The 22,466-nt window shown below is 39.0% G+C and overlaps 1 protein-coding gene across 1 annotated transcript in view; it reads right to left on the bottom strand.

The window, feature by feature from the left end:
* LOC139690998 (titin homolog) overlaps positions 1-22,466 on the bottom strand; it is a 125,223-nt gene that overhangs the window by 21,960 nt on the left and 80,797 nt on the right. The gene's annotated exons all lie outside the window — the stretch shown is intronic.

The following is a 22,466-nucleotide window of genomic DNA, read 5'->3' as shown; positions in this document are numbered from 1 at the left end:
TCTGGAATTCATTTGAAAAATGAAAAGTTATTTTAGAATATTTTGGTGACAACTAGGTAGCGAGAAAGATGACGTCATTTTGTGTTAGGAACATTGGGAAACAACAATGTGGCAACCTGTCTAAAATTAGGACCAAGCTGTGATGTTAATTAAGACATATAACAACTGTTAATTATGTGTTAGTATTTAAAATGGTGATCTAATCAGTTTTAGTAGTTAAACAATTGTTTTTTGTTGCATAGTACTACTAATTATTTGATTAATTGTATTTTAAAAACGTAATAAGCGAATGGAAGCAGCAGCAACAGCTTGAGTAATTTACTAACAGCTTCAAACGAAGGGAATAGTTTGTACATTTACAAATACAATATGGAGATATGCCGGAAGAGCCATGGAATTTATTCATTCGTCACCTACTTACTACTAAAACACGTGCCATTATCACGGAAACGGGCCAATTTATAACGACTTCGTAAAGGTTCGTAAAAATGAGACATTGTTCTAAAATTTTATAAGTAGGTCGGAATTAGTCCTACATTCTTTTTTTGTCATATTAAGCTAATGCTTTAATATTTGCGATTTTTTTGAATCTGAAATCGTCGAAAAACAGAAAAATATATTGTGAATATGAGATTTAACCATTGAATATGATGTTTTTCCTTCATATTTATATATATTTTACCGAAATGTTATCAACAAACTTCGTCAGAATTTAAGTGAAATCACATGCTCATTGGATTAATTTACGACCCAATTTTAATTTAACAACGGATATAATACTGCTTGATCATACCATATAGATTTAATTTTATGGATTTCAATCCTTTAAGAAAACAACAGGAGAGTTTTTATATCAAAGGTAGTCCTACCTATGGTCTCTTTTAACTAATTAGCAAATATGCCGTTGTTCGTCACGATAGTTTTTCTCCATGAAGCTGATTTTTCTTGTCCAACACGTTAACAAAATACAATACCACTAAACCATTACTAATTTAACATGAAGTGTCTTAATATGATGAGTTATTTCACGAATGACTTCGACCAAAAGTTTGTGAATAAAAACAATGTTGCCAAGACCATTGGACTGCGGGAGTCGCCGCGACGACTTTGAAAATGTTGTACCCTCCTAAAGAAATGTCCGCCACCTCTTCAGAACACGAATCCTCACCCTTTGCGAATGGGTATGAGCTTTATCGTCACGTTATCCAGGTCGATAACAATACGAAATATAGAACTGTGGGTGGATGGAGGTCAATCTTAAAAGTTTAGACATATTTTGATTTCACTATCGGTCAGGCATCAAATGATTCATTTATTATCCTACATCACATGCACGCGTTTATTCATAAACGACATGCATGACTCGACTTGCAGGTCGGCAGTTTTACGGTATCCCGCGGAAGAGCTCAGAGAGAGAGAGAGAGAGAAATTGGGGGAGGGGGGGGCGTGTGAGGAGAAATGAGCGGCACAAGGGAAGCGTTTCCGATGAACGAGTGGTAAAAGTTTCCCTTTGAGGGGTTCGCGGAGGGAGTGAAACCCCTCTCTGCCTTTGACCCAAATCTTTCCATCCAGTATGTACTACTTGCGCACATGCATACATTCCACTTCTCCCGAACCCTCCCCTTTGTTCCTGCAGTCATCCAACCTTCCTCTCTCCTTCTCTCTCTACGTTCCCCCTTCCCCTCACCATTTGCCACCCCAGCCCTCCTTGTTCAACCTCTTGAAATATTGAGGGGGGGCGGGGTGACGCAAGCCGAATAATCGCGGGAGGCTGAGGGAGGGGCGTGAGGGCGAGGGACAGGAGGCACACGGAAGGGGCGGCGGTAGGAGTGTGAAGGAGGAGAGTGGTTTCTTGGGATACAGAAGAATTGAGTGTTGACGACAGACTTGGCATAAAATTTTATCTTCCGTCTTGCTTCTCCCGGCTGAAGAGAATTTATGCCAGTGTTTCTTTGGTCATGGATTTTTTTTCTTTTACTTCGAGAGCGCCCCTTTATACAGAAGAAAAGCTATAGGAAGTGCATCTATTCGAGAGTAATTCAGGGAAATTAATAAGGTCCCATTTTTAAAAAAGTTTCACGCGGTTATTTCTGTTTTATGGCATTTTTATCGCGAGAATATGTCTGGGCTGTTACATTACTTTATACTCAAATTCTCACCTGTATCCTCATTATTTTGTTAGAACTTCAGTTTTAAGCTTAACAGTCCCATTTTGAACGAGGTCTCTCTCTTTATTTTAATGGAACTTGCCCTCTTTATATTCTTGCCCTGTATTGGCATTTTATGTATTTATTTAGGGTGATTTGTATTAAAGTTGTGACCATTAACTCACTGAAAACTTTCGTAAAGGATATTATTCATATGCATTACCCGAAAATATTCATCTAATATCAATATTCGACTGATTTTTTCTTAGATCCGCAAGATCCAATTTAGCCTTTGGTCTCTCGTTTTCTATTGATTCGGTATGGATAATATTTAGTTTAACTGTGGTCCAAACTCAGCATAATCCAAGAGAATATACGAGACAATTACAATTCGTACAATGACAATATTATTATGTGCTTATTCCATAATTACCTATTACAGATGCATCAACAGAAATGTTGCTAACCATATATTTTATGTATTCCAAAAGTAATCAAAATAATTTTAACTATTTCACTGTCTTCAATATATTCTTCACTCACGGTTGAGAGCCACACGGGGGAGCTTCCAACTATTGCCCACACACCAGGTACTGTGCCATAACCACGGGAACCGACTGTAATAAAGTGTAAGTCTTCCGAATTTCGGGATTTTAGAGCGGGCAATAATGGGTAGACTTCTAAGACAGCATGAAATGAATTAACTTAAACGGTATGAATGAACTTAACAGGTATGAACGATGGCTCTCATGGAGTGGAACAACGAATGAGGTGCCAGACTACCAGCAAAAGAAAGGCAATTTATCCATTTTTCACACCGTATCCATAAATTTGCGGCCTCACTCCCCGCCCCCTCTTTCTTTTCCATAAAATTCGCCATACCTTCGCATCCTTTCTTAAAACTTCGCCGCCTCTGCGCCTTCAGCACTTCATTTTTTTATTTTCAATCCCTAAGGAAACCGGAATCCCCCCCACCCCTCTCTTAATAAAGCGGCCTTTTTTTAACCACCTCATTTCAATTTTCTCCCTTCACGTCGCATTTTCAAGAAGAATGGCCATTTCTATCCACGACCACAGGAGAGTTTATTAAGTATGGGCCGTTTGAAATAAAAAATATCTTCATTCACGTGTCTAGCCGTCTATTTTATCCTCATAAGGCTTTTTACACCTTTTCCAGTGATGGCACCCTATAGTTCGGGCTCTATGAGATCATGCCTCGACCCGAATTTGGTAAGTTTTTCGGAGTTCCAGGAAAAATTTCATTTGGACACTTTTTGTGCTTCCCTGGAATAGAATGACTACTCAAAAGTATTAGATAACGTTTGATATTTTGAAATTAATAAACATTGAAAAGGACACATAATTTTACGTGAATAACATTAAAATATACTCGTATTTTTGGGAATATTATCAAGTGCTCCACGTATTTCTTATTTAGACCATTGTCAAATCATTACCCCATGAACGATAGATTGACGGAATTATTAGGATGGCAACTAGTTGACTCGACCCGATGGGCCAAGTCGTACGAGACAGCATTAGAGGAAAGACTTTGCGGTCGAGACCAGCAGCATAGAAGATGAAGAAGATGGCCGAAATAGTTACAATAGGGGCTGGGAATGCTCAAACGATGTTGAGAGTGGGAAGAGTGGAAAATATAATTATATATAATGTGGAAAATATAATTAAAATATTATAAAAGAGAGAGATGAGATAGAAAGAGAGGAAATATTTATATTTGTATTGTGGAGCTTGTCGAGGTGAGATGAAGGAATAGCGAGGATTACTAACTACAGAGTAATATGCAGCGGAAGGAAAGAGAGACAGCGAGAGGCGGCCAAAATCCTGTACATAAATGTAAGACAACGCGTAGTAAGAACCGTGAAGGCGATTGAAAGAATAATATTGTCAGTAGAAGTAAAAGCTGAACCAACAGATCATAGTTCTGAACTACATGCCGCCAAGCAAATATTGGGAGGAAGAAGTTGACAGTGTATATGCTACTTTAGATAAAATCTCTCTAACAACACTATGCATGTTCTTAGAGGCAAACATGACATGGTGGTGAGGGATTGGAACGAGAGGCAGGCGAAGGAAGAGATGTTAGTGAGGTAGTGAACTAAACCGTAGGGAGCGTACGGTTCAGGAATAAGAAATGACCGGAGAGAGAAAGCAATAGAAAGATGCAGGAAACAAATTAATAATAACGAACACTTGGTTCAGACAAAAAAATGCGTCGGTAAAAAGAAGTACCCGGAGACTTATAAAGAAATGAATTAAAATACATTACGATTAGACTCAGTTTTAGGAATAGTGTGATTAATTCGCACAATTTTCCGCGAGCGGATGCGGAGTCAGGCCATAATTTAGTAATCATGGAGAGTAGAGTCCGATTCCAAAAGATAAACAGGAAAGATGATTTGAGAAAAATATTATAGAAGAGTTAAGTGGAGAGACAAGAAAGGGGTACCAGTAGGCTGTAGAGGAAATCATGAGTGAGGAAAGGAAGCTAAGTACTATAGATGAAAAATGGGAACGTATAACAAATGAGGTATCGAAAACCGAAAACAAAACTATTGGAAAAGTAAAGAGGAAAATGGAAAGAAACCATATCTTACAGACGAGATGATTAGAAAGGTGTACAAGAGAAGGAACTCGTAGCATGCAAACGCATAGTTTGGCAGAATGAAGTAAAACAAGTTGAATAATACACTAAGGAGGAAAACAACTGGGTCAAAAGAAACGCGGTTGACGACGCAGTGAGAGAATATGGAAAGTTTACAAAGGAAAGATGGAATTCGTGGGTTGCACATAAAAGTGAAGGCACTCTCAGGCTATAAGAAGGAAAAGTCCATCCAAAAGCCAAAAGATAAGTCAGGAAAATTATTAATTCAATGAGGGATAATTAAAGAGAGTTTATATGGACTAACAATGAAGACATCAAGCCTTCAAGGTTAGAAGTAGAAAGAGGATCTGACATTGATGGGGATAGCTTATCCCTTGACAAATATAGTGGTAAGATAGGGGAGGAATTAAGAGAATTGAAGTCCAGTAAGACCATTGGGGTGGACAACATTCCCGCAGAATATCTTGAAGGTTTAGGAAAACGCAGGAGGAAGAGTTTTTATGGACTGATCATTGATTTATGAGGGCGGTCTTTGGTCGACAGATTTCGGAAGATCATTTATTTTTAGTTACTCTTTCAAAAAAGGAGAAGACAGCCATATGTGAGGACTTTAGAACGATAGATTTGGCTTAAAAAGCAGCTAAAGCTGTTCTCTGGATCACCAATAAGAGAATGGAGAACAGAGAAAATAATTACTTAGGGGGTGTTCATTTAAGGTTCAGAAAGGGGAGAGGCATGCGAGATGTCATTGCGTTAATGAGGTCAATAATAGGTTGGGGCGTAGAATACAATCAGGACGTATTTTTTATCATGGATTTAGAGAAGGCGTCCATTGGAGTGAATTGGTAAAATTTGTGTATTCACATGCATTGCAGAAAATAGGTGTTGATTGGAGGGATAGGAGACTTATCCGCAACCTGTTCATGTCTCAGACCGCTCAGATGCGATTCACAAATTGAGATCGGTATGGGTAGTGTTAGGAAGAGGAATGGAACATAAGTGTCTATTATCACCTCTGGTTTTGAATTTATTTGCTGACGAAATAGTAATAGCAGTATGGGAAAAACTGGAAATTGGAATGAAAAACGGTGGAGAATTCATGAAATCAGGTTTGCATATAATTAAGATTTAGTAATACTTACATTTCAATACTCACATCAGGTAAGTATTGAAAAAAGTGCGATACGTGGGATGGGATGAAAATCAATTGAAAATAAAACAAAGGTAATGACGTTTCCGAGAAAAAGGAAAGCTAAATTAAATGATTAAATTGAAGGTCATATACTAGATCAGGTGGAAGAGTTTACCTTTCTTGGAAGTACTTTGATGCAAAGTGGTAAAAGTTGTAGGGACTTACGGATTGAAGTAGGCAAAGAATCTTGATAAATTTGGCGGGAAATGATGACATAAACTGTGGGTAAGGATGCAAAGAAAAGGTCCGTTAAACTTTGATAAGGAGTACATGTATAGTTTTGTACGGCACGAAAACATGGTTGTTGACGTAAAACGAAAAGCGTACGTTGGTGGCATTTGAAATTTGAGAGTAGGGATGGATGGGAATGGTAAAATGTACAGAAACGAAAATAAAAGACGAAGTGCTAGGTATGCTAGGGAGGAGAGGAGATTGTTGAGAGTAGCCTGAGGGAAGTAGGAATGATGAACATAGAAGGTTTTCAAAGGAGATTGGATGTAAAAGATTGTGCTAGAGAGGAAAACGTTAGGCAAGCGAGAAAGGAGTAGGAATAGGATAAGCATGTTGCGCGAAATGTAGGAAGGAAGTAAACGGTATTGAAGAAGGGTTCATTGCAATAAGGGATGCCAGTTTCTTTTTTTTATGAGAGGCAAATAAATGTACTGTTGAACAGTTGTATAGTCTGTTATTATCTTCATTAAAAATCCTCCTTAAAAGTAATAATAATGATGATAATGATAACCATGAAAAATATTCACACAAGTGAATTTAATTTTGGTCACAGCCGCAGCAATGATATAAATAACTAAAAAATAAAAAAAACGACATTGATGATGACAACCATCTTTTCCAACCGAAGGAAGAGAACGGGTGATGGGCAAGATGGGAGGGCAGGAGTGTGGCAGATGAAGAAGTAGGGATAGGCAGAGATTAGAGGGAAATTAGCAGGAGTGGGGGGTCTACGGGATGTGGGAGGGTATCATTTAGTGGGTAAGGTTAAATCCTAGGCACACGAATGTACAGGCGCGAAATGCACGTCGCCTAGAGGGTTTTGAGCTTTGTATTAGCATATACATGATAATGTTTATGTATTTTGAAAATATAATAGTTGCACGAGCAGAAGAAGATAGTGAAGACTTCGCACTCTTCTTCTACTATCGCAGGCCTCATAACTTATAATTTCACGTTAGCCTTTAATAATTACTCCCTTTCAACTTATTATTAGAAAATAAAAAAAATTGTGGTCGCAATGTTGAAGAATTCATATATAATTATTTGCTTTCCTCTCATTCCCTGACAAATTGCCTGCTATTACCTGATTTCCAAAATTATTTCCATTCAACATTTAAATTTATGGTCGACAGTCTTAAAATCTAGCTCCTACCTTCACTACTTTTCAGGATCCTGCGTAACTTAATTATTCTATAATTCTTCTCAGATGCGATGTTCGTCTCTTCTGCATATTACGGAAAATGAAGCAGTTTCTCGGCTTCACACTTAAATGAGCACCGTTGCTCCACTATTCCAATCTCTATTCTCTCAAGCCTTGAAGACATTCCAAAACTATACCTAGAATCTAAAGTTAGAGTCTACGAACACGTGAATCCGCTTACTCGTGGATCACCGAAGCCCCGAGGAACCTTGGTTGCAGTCAGTCAGTAGTGACTGACTCAATTCCCTCAGTTCCACCCTTCCCTGTGCGGAACGTATGGAGAAAGACTCGTTCTCTCCCCAGCGCCGTTATTATCCACTGCCATATTTCATCTCTTAACTTTCTAAAAGCACAAAGCACGTGAGCGAGTCACCCTTTTAAACTGAAGACGTAGAGAAACTCTAAGTAGTTCTTGCAAGTTTGCCATTTTTCTTTTGAGCGTGTTACGTTTCTTCTACGTGCTGGGCTTTGAAATGTTTAGACCGTACTTTGGGGTCACCTCGTCACCATGAACATATTCGTAAGACGGTGGGGCAAAATTTCACGATCAAGCTTAAGAAAATGGAGGGGATCACTTCCCTGAAAAATGAATCAATATCAGAGCCAGATTTTGACCGTAAAGGATATTTAAGGTGTCGATAAGCCCAATTACTTTAATTTTAGAACAGTACATCTCTTCTGATTAACTGTCAACACTCGAGGACGCATAAAATTGCCATCGAATTCTGTTGCGCACACAGGAAAATATGGGAGAAAACTTTATATCACTAATGTCCTGGTTGACCTGTCATTAGGTCAACCAGGTACCTTCATACGAATAAAATGCATCTCACTGAGTAAGAAGTTTATCACTCTATATGGATTCATTTGCAAGTGTTTACTGGTATGAATAAAATTTTACCAGAAAAATTAGTGAGTTAATCGGTTACATTCTGAATCTCAAGTATAGCTTTACGGTCATCTAAAAACTGATTTTAGGGCAGGGATTTCTAAGCAATTAGCTCTTTTTCCGTAATCTTCATCGAGTTACTTGTTATTTCTAGCTCATAATGAGATTTATTCATTTATGATTAATACCCTCATGACTACACACTTGAGTATCTAATGCTCCGTTGCAAAAACCATCACCTTGATGACAAAAGGCCAAACACCTGTCCTACCCTTAAAGTAATATTTAATTGAAACGTGTGTGACCTATATAATCTAACCTTAAAAAAATCTTCAGAATTACAAATGGAATTGGAAAAAGCTGTCCACAACCAAGTGGAATTGGTTTTACGTCTTCTTTATAGTCTTCTAAGCTACTTAGATTATTTTTCAAAAAATAATATTTTATGTTATTATCTTTAGATCGTATCACAAGGTAGCGAAATGGCCCTATTTAGGTGTTTTTTGATTGTGAATACAAGCCGTGAATGTAAATATTGAGTATTTTGAATAAGTCGTCATAGAAAATAAGCAAAATAAGAGGACTTTTAAACAGGCTTAAATGTTTTTTTTTGCTACAAGTGTAAAAGGACTGCATCGAAAAACGCGTTTTTTCTGTAATATCTTAGCGTGTTTTCTTTAAGCCGTCCTAAATATTCTTCTCGGGCCTGATTTAACCTCTTTTTTTCACTCAGTTGTTACTCACCTATCGCTTCTACAGTCAGTTATAATGAAGAGATGTGTTCCTCACTGCCTAAACGTTCAGCAATAAACCACCGTGTTTTATTTTTATTCCGAAATGAAAGAAACCCTCTTCAATTGCATATATTTAAACTAGCGTGAAAAATATAATATAAATTAAAAAACTATCTGATCAAAAAATAAATATTGATAAAAATCTTATGAAAGATGAGAGGCAATTAGAATATTTAAAGAAACTGAGAACACATAAGTTACATATTTGGCTATAATTTAGAAAAATGTTTAATTCCTATTTTTATGAAAAAATAAGTCATTAGTCACCACATGTCGGTGAGTAGGCATTAAATAAATATGGTCTCCTTTAGAAGAAAGATTTTTTTAGCATTTAAGTTGTGCGTAGCTTTAGTTTCGGTGGTTGGTACTCTGTAAGGAACCATTGGACTAAACAGATTAATGATATCATCCTAGCCTAACACTTTTTATATGATTATCCCGTGTTCTCTATCAGATCAAGAGCGAAGATAGGAAACTAATTCTCATTGATCAGTTTCACAAAGAGTTTTATGGGTAAGGACCCCTACTCCTTAGAGACTTCACATAAAAGAATTTACGTGTAATTCGAAAAAGCGTTCTTTCTCACAACTTTTATATGTTTTCTCTAAACCGTGCTAAATATTTTTCTCTATTATTTTTAATACTCAAAATAAAAGAGCCAAAAAGATCACTCCATGTGAATTGAATAAAGGCAAGCGTGATAGCAAATCTGCTAGATTAAACACCTACTGATGATAGGATTACTTGTTAGCATCTGGGTGTCTCAGGTCACACCCTGTGGTAAAAGGAAGTTGGTTGCTTTTACTGTTTCTATATTTGCAGTGGAACACACAGGCAGTAGGAAGTACCCTCGGTATTCTGCAAGAGAATATCACAACGGAGTAAAGAAGAGTCCCTTCTCTTAATAAACTTTCGATACCTGTGAAGAAGACGATAAATATGCTCGCTAAAAGGAACTACCGTTTATTCACGCACCCCATTTAGGTTTTTTGAATAATTTAGAAATTTCATTAGGTACACCCACGACTACAATATTTTGTTCATCCTAATTCACAACAGAGAATGATTTTTCTACTTCATCTCTCTCTATCCCTAAGCCTTATCTGATATCTATGAGATTGGTGCTTCCATCTTTAATCCATCTCCTTAGTATTTTTCTCTCTTATCCATCTTTTTTTCTTTTTATCCTCTTCCATATTACTCTTACTTTTAACCTTTTTCTCTTTTCTACAGCTTCCAACTTTTCGACTACTTTTCCGACGTATTCTTCGATCGACCGCTCCATGAGCTCAAATCATCATAGCCTTCTTTCCTGAATATCTTTTTTCAATAAGCCCTATACAGCGCTTCTCTGATTAACTCATCCCTTATCTGGTCTTCCTTTGGTATACCGTGCATTCACCTAAAAGCCGACTGGCATATTTTTCTCCTGGATTAATACTATTGATCAAATCCCTATATCATAGAACTGAGAAGGTCTAGATGGTAGGCTTATCTAACTTTCGTTTTCTCTTATAATATATTCTTGTCGCATATTTTCTTAATATTTTTCTTAAGTTAGTCCAATCAAGAATAATTTTATGCTTTATTTTTGGCTCCAGCCCCTCATAATTTTCTGTTTCCGATTAAAATTAACTGAACATGACAGCCAATGGTATCTTTTCTTCCCCAAACTCGATGGTGAATTTCTCCGCCCTGTTTAATGTCATGCTCCATTTTCACACAACTTATTCTTAAGTCCCACCCTTAAAACATCCCCCTCCGTCCTTCCAGTTTCTTTACCAATTTTACTCTGGTCTCTCGTAGGGAGCAATTTTATCAGGGTTGGGCTGTCCCGGCGGGATACCGGGAATTGCCGGATTGGACGTCGTATGAAGAGTCAAAATATCCGACACATCCCCATACAAATGAGTTGAAATTATAGGCCGTTCTCAAATAATATTCTGGGCCTAATTTCATTGGTGTCTGTCCCTAGTTGGCATCCGAAAACAGCATAAATTACAGTACTCTGCTCTTCTCATTCTCAACCAGCAAATCCTGGTTGAAGGCTATGCTGAAGATGAATGGACTGAGATCTGATCCATGATTCAGGCCAACAATGACAAGAAACCCTTCTTCAGTTGTACCAAAACGTCTCCAAACCTGGATCCTTTGTACATCTCCTTCTTTTTTCTCCACATATTTTTTTCTGAAACACGTTTTCCTCTCGTGCGCTTCCACATCTCTTGCCTGGAAACTCTATCATATGTCATGAATGATATTCATTCTGATTATAACTCAGCTTTCGTACCAAGCATGCGAAACTTTCATTTGTTCTCTTTTTTGTTGAAGAGCTTCGACCACCGACGGTTGGATAAAGAGAATAATTTACTGAAAGACGGAGGCAGAAAATGAAAGAAGGTGGAGCACCATTTATAAAACATCGGGAAAAAGAATAATTCGTCTCTAAAATTAAAATGCACATGATATTGATTAATTTTAAACTATTGAGACATGAAGATCAACATTTCTCACGTCGATACTCGCACCCCATATCATACCATAAGGTAGAACATGTCGCTCATACTGTGCCTAATCTTTGGCATAATCCGTCACTCACTTGTTCACTCCTGTCTAAACTCCCCTCCTTACCTTCTGCGGGCCGTTGTTGACGCGGCGATAGAAGAAAGAGGTCGAAGGGATGAGGACAGGGGGTGTCACTGAACGAGGATTGTCGAACCTAACGTATTACGTGTTTCGGCGCACTGATATGGCGTCCACGACGACCGCCCCGATGCGATTCCGTCGTTATATAGGAGCCCCTTCCTCTTTTCCCGCACCGTTTCGAAGCGAGGGCACACAGGCGCTTGCCTCCTCCCGTGGAAACACCGCACGGGCCCGAGACTCCCGAGCACCCCACCCTCCATGTTTGCGAGAGGGCACCAGGGGCGGGGGGAGACAGACTGCTGTGGGCGGACGGCATCGGAATGGGGAGGGAGTGGAGTTGGTGGCGAAAGAGGGGGAAGGGGGGCGGGTGAAGCGAGGGTGGTCGGGCTAGCTAGCCGGAGGGAGGAATAGGAATATCGATCCCCCCTTCACTCCCTTCAACCCCGTCCCAAAAACACACACTTCACCTGCACACACACACATGCATCGTTCCTGCGTGCACCGGATTCCCCTGCACCCTCGCACCCTTTTCTCTCTCTCTCCTCGCAACAGCGACCTTTCCACTCGGGCTCTGACTTGTTTCGAAACGCACCCCATTGCCTCCCCCCTTTCCAGGGCCCGCCGTGCAAATACTTCTCTGGGTCCCCCGCCCCCTGCCTCATTTTCACTCCTTTTTTATCAGAAGAGGAAATAATGGAATGAGTGAGTGAGTAAAGAATGTATTGCGTGGTATGACGGCCTGGCAAAGATTACTGCGTATCGTACAGTTCGGGCTGAAAACCATTTTTCCCATTAGACACGCCAAGTTCAAACGAAACTGTTACATTTCCTCGACACAAGAATTTCCTAGGCTCTCGCAGGAGGGTCTGAAAAAGCAACAGCCCTCCAAATGCTCCTAGGTTTAAACTTTAACGCCTTATTTCAGATCTTAATCCAACTCAATTCAAAATAATCACAAAATGAAAGTTAGAAAAAAATTGTAGAATTTTTTATAAAACGGTGAGAAAATAAAAAAGATATTTTTAAAGCAATATCGCTCGCGAATAGTACACAAATTTCTGTAATACGTGGGTTTGCTGATTAGATTTTGTGGGTGTTAGGTTTGTGAAGCATCGGAGGGTGGAGTCGTGAAAGTGTGTACAGCTGATATATAGTGTAGCGAGGGAAGAGGGAAAGTAGGGAGAGGAAAAGCGGAAGGGATGATTTGTTATGGGAGCCTAGGACGGGGGAAGGGTACGGATATGCATGAGTGAGTAAATTGATCGGAGTTCCACGAATGATAACTCCTTGTCCCCAAACGGAGATCAGTGAGTACTGGAGAAGAATTGCCAGGAAAATAACATCCGCATTGGAGAAGAGTCTTATTTATGATTTCCAATGCATTTCGACGTTGTAAAAAAAGCAAGAAGGGAGGGATAATGTAAAGGCTTTCTAACTGAAAGAGTTCGACTTGACGATTAAAGATTTATATTTGTTGCTCCATTCCTAGCTTTTGTAGCACTACTCATTTTCTAAGTTGGGGTTTGTAGCAACGTAATAATATTTGTCCAGAGCATGATGATGTGTTACCAAATATTTCCCAAACTATTCGGGGAAAGCGATGGAATGAATGAGGTGTGTATTAAACTAATCAAAATACGATTGAAGTGGCAAAATCAATATATATTGGACATTTCTTGCAGGTAGATATAAATGTAGTGAGATATAAATGGAAGAGTCTTCATAGAAATTAGCTGTGTCCTACATGGTCATTAATTGTCATATTACAACTTATAGAATTAGTTGTAAATTATAGTAAATTATACTGACATGTTTATGAGATAAATGGAAAGAGGCGCGACGCATGAGTAGGAAGTCATTGTAAATGCACAGTAAAATTAATAACTATTGTGTATTTTGTATCTTCAGGCCACATAAAAATATTTTAGAAACAAATAATAATTTTGCATAATATGATTCGACAGGTTTGATTCAAGCTTTTTGAAAATTTATATTTTACCATTCCTCCGGAAAAAGTTGATTTTGGCCGTTAGATTTATAATAATTGCTCATATTGATTAAATGGATAGGATGGGTGTGAAATCATTACAAGATATAGCTATAAAAACATGCACCTCAAGATAAAAGAATCTTGAAGGTTAGGATCTTGTTTCATTGATGAGATATTACACTGATTTGACATTAAGGAAACACTTGATCTGATTAACGCGCTGCAATAAGGGCCAAAAATAAGGAAGGTATGAGAATTTTAGAAGTTCGTAAATACTTGGATCATGCCTAACTCCAAAACCACCAGATAGGAAATGAAAGTATTTATGGGAACCGCCTTAAATGCGAGATTTTGGGAATCTTGTTAAACTATTGCTCTTCTAAATACTCGAACGTTTAAAAATGGTAAAGGAATAATGAGGTGGGAAGGTGAGAAACATATTTCAAATTCTTTTCAAGAGACGCCTTAGTACTCTGGATTCTACAAATACAATCTTATCCTCCCCAAATGGCATAGGTGGATTGAACTGTGTTTATCATTTTATAAATAGAACACTTTTAAAAGTTACCGATAAACCTACTTCAAATCACTTCACCAATATAAGAAACATTGGAAGACATTTTTTACATGCGGTCACCATTTATTATAAGCTCAAATTTTGGAACGGCGTAATTATTTGCTTTCAATTCGATTACTAATCTTCCCGAACTATATCCATGCGATAGAATTCCCATTTCATTAGAATAAAAGGAAAATGTTCATGTGTTCGCGAGAAAGAATACTCACTTCCATCCCAGGGACCCACTCCTCTCATTGCATGGCGGATCCTGCATTCAAAAATCACAGGGGCCGATTCCTCAGGCCCGAGACGGGGAAGGGATCGGGGATTACCACTGCCGAGGTCGGGAGAGGGCGTGCACGAGTACTCGAGGAGACTCCACTCCCAGGGTCAAAAGGGAAATTGCAGAAGGGCGGCGGCAGGGATTACCGGCGCGCCGTCGTTAAATCGCAATGAATGGACGAGGGAAAGAGGAGTGGTTGGAGAGTAGGAGGAGAGGAGCGGGGGGCACTTATTTATGCTTTCCGCAGGGCCGCCCCAAGTGCTAGCATTAAATTTTCCTTCCCTCCCTTTCCCCGCCGCCGGTCTCGCTGCCAGCGCCTTTGACCCGAACGCACGCTCCCGACGCATTCGGTTTGCAGCCTCCTGATCACATTAACTGGCCTCAGTTTGACGGATAAGTGAGCGGGAGGACCGGCGGCGACGAGATGGGAACTCCGAGAGAGGGTCCGTGACCCGGGGGCCTGTTTGGATATCGGGCGGAGCAGTGAAACCCTAATCCCCCATTCCACGCAAATGCGATGAGCTAAACATTTTATCGTGATAAGCTATGGTGACTGAAATAATCAGAAACCATGAGGAGGTTGCACGTGACTTATTGAAGGAAATTATTCGACGATGTGGTAACTATTTTCCCTTTTTGGAAAGAACATCGTCAAACAGCATACTGCTGCAACATACGAACTCGGCGGCAAATCGTGATTCAAATCCATCGTCGGTGGCTAAAATCTTCTAATTGAAAATCCTTTCAGGAATATCTCTATCCAAAGGGCCGTGATATTTTTTGAACTGGTACGCGGCTCATTAGGATTGAATAACTACATACCGATGCTTTTCAAAAGAGTACAATTTGGCTTCCAAAATTTGCTGAGATTTGTAATGAACTAAGTAAATAAAAACACATGAATAAAAATGGATGAATAAGTTATCCTTGCTCTGTGCATTTGAAAATATAATTTCAAAAATAGATATCGATTTTTTTAACGGATTTCAGACCAAAGAAGGTATGATTTATTTTCACATGACAAGGTTTTTTGTTTTCTATACAAATTATGTGCTAGATGAATAAAATAGTTAATAAAATTAAAAATACAAAGTAACTTTCCACTGTTCTTTATTAGCGTACGACCGGTTAATAAAATAGTTCTTTGCTATTTATTTAACCATACGCCTACCTAAAAATGTGAGATTTGTGTGAATGCAATGAGAGTAATGAAATTATACTGCCAAGTGTGTGGTAGGTAGTTCATAGAGTAATTCAAACCATCAGCAAGAGAGAGTAAACACTAATGAGGACAGATATGCGTCATCATGAATTATTTTTGGGGGGGACCTGGATGGACCAGTGGAAGTGTGTTAGACTCTCATACCGAGGGGTCGCAGCTTTGAGACCATAGTATGGAGAATATTTTTCCAGCTATTTTGTTGGAAAATATTTACCAGCAGTTGACAACTTTTACATGCAACACAAAATGACCCAAACACTGAGAGGAAGCAGCTCTGAGTAGAAGGCATTGAATGTGCAGATCAAGGAGAACAGCCCGGCATCAACAGATTCGGGTGAGAGTGAATTTCACGGAATCGGCCGAACTGCGATGCGGAAGGCAACGGGAAATCATCTCATTAGTCTACCGAGGAGATGCAGCCCTGCTCTCCACCTATTTGTGATATGATGGCATCCTTCCCGGTAAAATATTCCGGAGGTAAAATAGTCCTCCAATCAGACCTCGGGTGGGGACTACTGGGAAGGGTACATCGGTCAGGAAAGACAGATGCAGGATAGGAACATGCAATGTAAGATCCCTAGGGATGAGCGGAAAGCTGGAGAACGCCAAGATAGAAATGGAGTGGCTGGGTATATCGTGGATATCGTGGGAGTTAGCGAGATCAAGTGGAACGGGGTAGACGACTACTGGAGCGACGGATATCGAGTGATATACTCGAGAGACGACAGGAGGCTCGCAGGCGTTGGCATCATACTGCAGAAAGAATGTGGCAGAAGAGTACAATATGGATAATAGGAAAATAAAATATGGCCGTGCAACAAGAGAATTCTGATGGTGAAGCTGGAAGGAGAGTCCACGGACACCGCGATCGTGCAAGTATAGATGCCGCCTTCTAGCCATACAGAAGAAGAAATAGAATCAGTATACTAGCAAATGGAAGGTGTCCTCGGACAGGTGAATGGGAAAGAAAATCTTATCATAATAGGAGATTGGAACGCTGTTTTAGGAAAAGGAAAAGAAGGACGAGGCGTCGGAAATTTCGGGCTGGGAAAACGGTACGCTAAGGGAAAAACACTTGAGTCGAGTCGAGTTCTGTCATGAGAAGAATACTATATGGTCTTAGCTAACACCCTCTTTGAACAACATCAACGAAGGAGGTGCACATGGAAAATGCCAGGGGATATCGTAAGATACAAAATAGACTACATACTAGTAAGAAGGAGATGCAAGAACCAGGTGTAGCAGTGTAAGAGCTAACCCTGTGCAGATATAAATAGGGATCACAACTTAGTAATCATGGAGACCCAACTTCGCCATAAGAGAATTAAGAAGACCAAAAAGAGTCGGTGGGACTCAAAATTGCTGGCGGAAAAAGACAACAGAGAAACATTTGCCACGACCATTAGCAATTAGACCGACAGCAAACTAGGTAATGAAAGAAAAAGGATCACCGAAGAGAGATGGGATGAACTGAAGAGGGCAGCCGCAGAAGTTGCAGAAGAGCAGCTGGTGAGAAAGAGAGCCGACACGAAGAAACCGTGGATGACGACGGAGATAAGGGAACTGATAAAGAAAGAAGAAAATACAAGAACGCCAGGAATGATGCCGAGGAATGGCTCAACAAGAAGCTTAAGGACCAAGTCAACCGAGAATGCAAAAAGGCTAGTGAGAATTTGATAGTAGGTTGCTGCGAGGAAATCAATGAAAATATGAAGAAAGGGAATACCGACACAGCGTAAAAACTAGTGAAGGAACGTTTCGGAGAAAGGAAAATTAAAAGCAACAACATCAGGGCTGTAAACAGGGATAAACTGATAGAAGGTGAAGATATTGGCAATAGATGGAAGCAATAACATGAAGAACTCTACCGAGGTCCGAGGCCGCTGGAAGAAAACCTGATGAAGCACGAGAGTGAAACGGATGACGAAAACCAGGGCCCATACACACTGAGGATCGGATTTGATAGAGTAGTAAAAGGCATTGAGGAAGACCTTGAAGAAAACCAAAGCTCCTGGAGGAGACAAAATCGACGGAGACATCATCAAGGCACTCGGAAAAAAAGCCAAGGAGAATTTGTATGGAATAATCAAAGATACCTACCTGTACAAAGACGGAAGACTTCCTGAAGACTTTCAAAGGAGTGTGATGATCGCGATACCAAAGAAGACGAGGACAGAAATGTGAGAAACACTGAATCTTTAGTACTGTGTCACATGCATCAAAATACTTACGCGAATAATAATTCGAAGGATGGAAAGGAAGGTTGAACATAACCTATCGGAAAACCAATTTAGCTTTATAAAGAACAGAGAAATCAGGGAAGCCATCTGTCTGAGAATCATGATAGAGAAAACAAAACATGTTAACAAGCAGCTGTACGTGGTATTCGTGGACTTGGAGAAAGCCTTTGAAAATGTGAATGGAACAAATTGTTTGGGCTGATGGAAAAACTCGGAATAGATTACGACAGAAGAATAATCTATCAGCTATACAAGAAGCAAGTAGCCGCAATGCGAATGAGATATGGAAGCCATATAGAGGCTAAAATTAGCAAAGGAGTTAGACAGGGATGCAAACTCTCACCTACCTTGTTCAACATATACCTGTGGGAGGCAATTAGAGAAGCACCAGGCATCGGATTAAACGGCATTAGATTCAATGGAGTAGAGGTAAACATGCTACGCTTCGCTGACGATATTGCAATGATAGCAGAAAACCAGGAGGATTTTAAAAGGCCATTAAACGTGTTGGATCAAGTTCTAAAAATATACAAAATGAAAATAAACAAGACATAGACTAAAATCTTAGTATGTGGAAGAGAGAAGCGGAATACAGCAGTCACACTGAAAGGACAAAAGTTAGAGCAAGTGGATTCCTTCACCTATCTCGGAAGTACCATCACATAGGACGGAAGAAGTATCAAAGACATCAAGCTAAGAATAGTTCAAGCTGAGAGAGCATTCACAATGAAAAGATAACTGCTGTGTTCAAAGAAGGTAGAACTACAGACGAGAAAACAATACGTGAAAACATTCGTGTGGAGCGAGGCACTCTTATGGATCAGAGGCATGTACCATCGGAAAAGCAGACCAGAAAAGACTAGAAGCCTTCGAAACCTGGTGCTGGAGGAGGATGCTTAAGATCAAATGGACGGATAAAATAAGATGTGAAGAAGTATACAGAACAAAAGACGAGGAACGGACCTCATGGAACACCAGAGAGAAAAGAAGAACCAAATGGATTGGCCACACCCTGAGGCACAATGGATTCGCGAAGAATATAATAGAAGGAAAAATAGAGGGAAGGAGGAAGTCCCAAGAGAGAAAGTCACAAGGATAAATCCATGGGACGAATGAAGAAGGAAGTACATTGCAAAAAATATCAGATAGTAAGCCAAGTAGCATCAGATAGGATATGATGGAGGGCTAAAGTCAACCAATCTTAAGATTGAACGACCAATGATGAATGTGTTTTTATTTTTATAATTGCAACTATCAATGCAACAATTTCAGAGTGTAAAAATCATTCGCCTTGACTGGGATTCGAACCCAGATCCCTCAATATCCGGTCGAGTGCTTTAGCCACTTAAGCTACCGAGGCGTCCTCTTAAACTCTGAAATTTTGGGGCTTTTAAAGGAACAAGATGTTGTGACGAAATACCGTACATACAATGTCACAGGCATTCGTAGTCGCCCTCGACCGGATATTGAGGGATCTGGGTTCGAATCCCAGTCAAGGCGAATGATTTTTACACTCTGAAATTGTTGCATTGAAATGCACATTAGCGGATGACTCCGTTAAAAGTTACTGTTGCGGCATCTCCCGCAGTTTCTCTGGAATTTGTCAAAGTGAAAACACCATATGTGTTTAAAGTTGGCTTTAACCTCGTGGACTGTGGCGCCTCGCGCACGACTACGAATGCCTGTGACATTGTATGTACGGTATTTCGTCACAACATCTTGTTCCTTTAAAAGCCCCAAAATTTCAGAGTTTAAGAGGACGCCTCGGTAGCTTAAGTGGCTAAAGCACTCGACCGGATATTGAGGGATCTGGGTTCGAATCCCAGTCAAGGCGAATGATTTTTACACTCTGAAATTGTTGCATTGAAATGCACATTAGCGGATGACTCCGTTAAAAGTTACTGTTGCGGCATCTCCCGCAGTTTCTCTGGAATTTGCAACTATCAAGGTCAACTGTCAAAACACAAACTTTTCTGTGTTGGATAGAATATATCTCATTGCTGAAAGTATCATATTTACATTTCCTTTTACTTTCATCTCGCATATCTATCGTCGGTTAGGGATACTTTCCGTATTTGTAGCATCTACTTTAAAATACCTTCTTTGCGCCGAGATGTACAGCACCTTGTAGATAATTGGATCAAAAGTCAAAATATTCATGGTGATTACAGTGTTTTCTGCTTTTGAGCCGACAAAAAAACTTTCACATAATTGAAATTGGAAGAGAAAGAATATAGTTAAAGCATGAATGAGAAATGGAATTTGAAAAACTGTGGTTGACATTTTGTTCCAACCACACAACCGGCAGGTGAAGTTGGGAAGTAACCTTGAAATACCTGCCAAGGGTTTTCACATTTTATTGATCACAATTAAGAACAATACAGTGTTTAAAGCTCTCGATTATGGATTTGCATTTGTCTTTAAAGAAATAAAGTCATTCGGGAAAGGAACACATTGTCTTGTTTCCAATATTAATTTTGTCACATTCCCGCTTTCTGACATTCACCAAGTAGTCCATGATTTGTATATATTACTTATATTTTTAACTCCTAGAAGTGCAGGGTGCGGCAAAATAACTTCCTTTTTTGAAAGCGTTTTGCGTTTGAATAAAGGAAGTTATGCTGCCGTAACATGGACTACTAAACAACACACCCATATATAGTATGACCTTCAGGTTCTATGTTTAAAAAAGAAGAAGTTCAAAACATCGTATCCTGGTATAAAGAGATGACACGTCAAATCTAAGGTTTATATTTTCAAGGTTTGAGTCATCAACGAGCGAGTCTTTTTTTTGCATGTAATTTATTCAAGTTTTTCATTTTGCGCATGGTTACTTTGCAGACAGGCTTCACATGTTTGCATTCCCACTCTGTTTGCAAGAGAATGACACCTTCCCGTCTAACATCGTGATTAACATGAACATTTTTAATTTTCACATAATCAGGACAGCATTAAGTTATTTCATTAGATCAAAGTCTTCTCAATTAAGTTGCACGGATGCCTTATCAATTTGGACTCTATTATGTGACTCTCCGAGGACGTATTGATCATCGACCACTCTAACCAATCCTCCTTTGAATGAGAATGAAGGCTTAAGTGAAAGGGTCGTTCTCGACCAGGAAATTATTTATCAGCTAGTTGCTAGGAAGTGACTGCATATCGATGTCTACTCATTGTGATTTGGCTTTTTCTAGCACTCGATCAAAATATTGGCACAATTTTATTGTTGCCAAACAATAAAGTAGCTTTGAGCAATCTATCTTTATAGCGCATGTGATGGAACAATGAGGTATCTTCTGTCACTCAAAATTTGTAGCAGATAGCTTATTGAACTCAAATCACATGATTTACGACGAGCGTAATATAAAAATCTGTCAAACGCAGGAATATCCTCAATATTTTTTTATGGTTTGTAATACATTAGTTAAAGTCATGAGAGTGATTTTTTGTATTCCAACATAGAAAAAATCAACTTAATTTCATGACAAGTAATGCTTAGGGGGTTATCTGACTTCAACCCATGATTGTGGTTTATTTCATGGTATTAAAAAGTTTCAAAGGAAGTTCCAATTTTTTTCCCCTTCACTCGTCATGAGTAAAAAATGATTCAGATTTGATCCTTTGCGGGAGACGGACAAAGATGACTGAGTGATTGTGAATTTATATCATTTTGAAAGGGAGCTACCTAGGGATCCCGTTCCTTGATAATTGAAATGTTATTGGAAAACATTTTGATGAGCTTTATCATCTTTTGTATGTTTTGGCATAAACGTAATCGAATCGGGATGTGATATCAAGAGTAGGACTTGGATATTATGTTCTCTTATTGTTCAGGCTTATTATTATTTGCTCTCATTGTTCATGCTTGATACCTGATAAAACTTTTGTTTTAATGGAAGATACCCTTTCACTCTAATTTATCTGTTCCTTACATAAATATTGTCGCAGTAATTATATATATATATATATATATATATATATATATATATATATATATATATACAGGTATATATACTAGGAAACCATTAAAACCATTATAAAACCACATAGACCGAAGGCGTAATTTTATATCACAATGATTTTATAGCAAAAAAATAAGGTAATAATAATGTTCCTCATGAAAAAAAACTACCACAGGAGATTACGTGGCACGTTAAACTGACGAGAAAATTTATTGCACCTGAAGCGAATAGGCAAATGAGATCCGCCGCGCTAAGCGAACTACAAATCAAATTTGGAATGCACAATTGCTTACAAATAACAATATTTAGTAAAACATTTGTTTAAAAGATATGATTGCTGGATATTAACAGCAATAGAATTCATGCGTGATGGAAAACTGGAAGAGAGCAGTAATTCATGCATGGGATAATGAAAGTTAGAATGGGTTTCATAACTCCATTAAATACGAACACGAATACGAATATTTGGCAAAACAAGGAAAAG

This window comes from Hetaerina americana, unplaced genomic scaffold (genome assembly GCF_022747635.1).
Source record: "Hetaerina americana unplaced genomic scaffold, ioHetAmer1.1.p SCAF_3, whole genome shotgun sequence".
Lineage (NCBI taxonomy): Eukaryota > Metazoa > Arthropoda > Insecta > Odonata > Calopterygidae > Hetaerina > Hetaerina americana.
This window is presented reverse-complemented; position numbering and strand designations above follow the sequence as displayed.